Raw genomic sequence first — 2,520 nt, forward strand, 5'->3', positions numbered from 1 at the left:
AAAATGATATTGTCCATATCATGTCACTTTTTTGATTGCATGTGATGTTTATCATGTTTATGCATCTTATTTGCTTAGAACGACGGTAGTAAATAAGATGATCCCTCATTAAAATTTCAAGAAAATGTTCCCCCTAACTTTGCACCGTTGCGAAAGTTCGTTGTTTCGAAGCACCACGTGATGATCGGGTGTGATAGATTCTAACGTTCACATACAACGGGTGTAAGTCAGATTTACACACACGAAACACTTAGGTTGACTTGACGAGCCTAGCATGTACAGACATGGCCTCGGAACACAAGAGACCGAAAGGTCGAGCATGAGTCATATGGTAGATATGATCAACATGAAGATGTTCACCGATGATGACTAGTTCATCTCACGTGTTGATCGGACACGACCTAGTTGACCCGGATCATGTAATCACTTAGATGACTAGAGGGATGTCTAACTGAGTGAGAGTTCATAAGATGAACTTAATTATCCTGAACATAGTCAAAAGATTCTTGCAAATTATGTCGTAGCTCGCGCTTTAGTTCTACTGTTTTAGATATGTTCCTAGAGGAAATTTAGTTGAAAGTTGATAGTAGCAATTATGCGCACTTGGTCCGTAAACTGAGGATTGTCCTCTTTGCTTCTTAGAAGGCTTATTTTCTTAATGCACCGCTCGGTGTGCTGAACCTCGAATGTCATCTGTGGATGTTGCGAACATTTGACATACATGTTTTGATAACTACGTGATAGTTCAGTTAAACGGTTTAGAGTTGAGGCACCAAAGACGATTTCGAAACGTCGCAGAACATATGAGATGTTTCGAGGACTAAAATTGGGATTTCAGGCTCGTTACCACGTCAGAGGTATAAGACCTCCGACGAGCTTCTTGGCCTGCAAACTAAGGGAGAAAAGCTCAATCGTTGAGCTTGTGCTCAGATTGTCTGAGTACAACAATCACTTGAATCCAGTGGGAGTTGATCTTCCAGATGAGATAGTGATCTTTCTCCAAAGTCATTGCCACCAAGCTGCTAGAGCTTCGTGATGAACTATAAACATATCAGGGATAGAAATGATGATCCTTGAGATATTCGCGATGTTTGACACCGCGAAAGTAGAAATCAAGAAGGAGCATCAATTGTTGATGGTTGGTGAAACCAGTAGTTTCAAGAAGGGCAAGGGCAAGAAGGGATACTTCATGAAACGGCAAATCAGCTGCTGCTCTAGTGAAGAAACCCAAGGTTGAACCCAAACCCGAGACTAAGTGCTTCTGTGATAAGGGGAACAGCCACTGGAGCAGAATTACCCTAGATACTTGGTAGATGAGAAGGCTGGCAAGGTCGATAGAAGTATATTGGATATACATTATGTTAATGTGTACTTTACTAGTACTCCTAGTAGCACCAGGGTATTAGATACCGGTTCGGTTGCTAAGTGTTAGTAACTCGAAGTAAAAGCTACGGAATAAACGGAGACTAGCTAAAGGTGAGCTGACGATATGTGTTGGAAGTGTTTCCAAGGTTGATGTGATCAAGCATCGCATGCTCCGTCTACCATCGAGATTGGCGTTAGACCTAAATAATTGTTATTTGGTGTTTGCTTTGAGCATACACATGATTGGATTATGTCTATCGCAATACGGTTATTCATTTAAGGAGAATAATGGTTACTCTGTTTATTTGAATAATACCTTCAATGGTCTTGCACCTAAAATGAATGGTTTATTGAATCTCGATCATAGTGATACTCATGTTCATGCCAAAAGATATAAGATAGTAATGATAGTTCCACCTACTTGTGGCACTGCCATGTAAGTCATATTGGTATAAAACGCATGAAGAAGCTCCATGTTGATGGATCTTTGGACTCACTCGTTTTTTTTTTAAAGTTTGAGACATGCGAACCATGTCTATTGGTGTATATGCATGAAGAAGCTCCGTGCAAATGGACCGTTTGGACTCACTTGATTTTGAATCACTTGAGACATGCAAGATGACTGAAAGCCTCATTTTCAGTAAAATGGAACAAGAAAGCAACTTGTTGGAAGTAATACATTTTGATGTGTGCAGTCCAATGAGTGCTGAGGCACGCAGTGGATATCATTATGTTCTTGCTTCACGATTGATTTGAGTAGATACTCAGTATATTTACTTGATGAAACACAAGTCTGAATTATTGAATGGTTCAAGTAATTTCAGAGTGAAGTTGAAGGTCATCGTGACAAGAGGATAAAATGTCTATGATATGATCATAGAGATGAGTATCTGAGTTGCGAGCTTTGGCACACAATTAAGACATTGTGGAAATTGTTTCACAATTAATACCGCCTGGAACACCATAGTGTGATGGTGTGTCTGAACATCCTAGTTGCACCCTATTGGATATGGTGCGTACCATGATCTCTCTTATCGAATTACCACTATCGTTCATGGGTTAGGCATTAGAGACAACCACACTCACTTCAATAGGGCACCACGTAATTCCGTTGAGACGGTGGGCCCGGATTCCGACAAATGGCTCGAGGCCATA

This window comes from Triticum dicoccoides, chromosome 4B, assembly GCF_002162155.2.
Source record: "Triticum dicoccoides isolate Atlit2015 ecotype Zavitan chromosome 4B, WEW_v2.0, whole genome shotgun sequence".
Classification (NCBI taxonomy): domain Eukaryota; kingdom Viridiplantae; phylum Streptophyta; class Magnoliopsida; order Poales; family Poaceae; genus Triticum; species Triticum dicoccoides.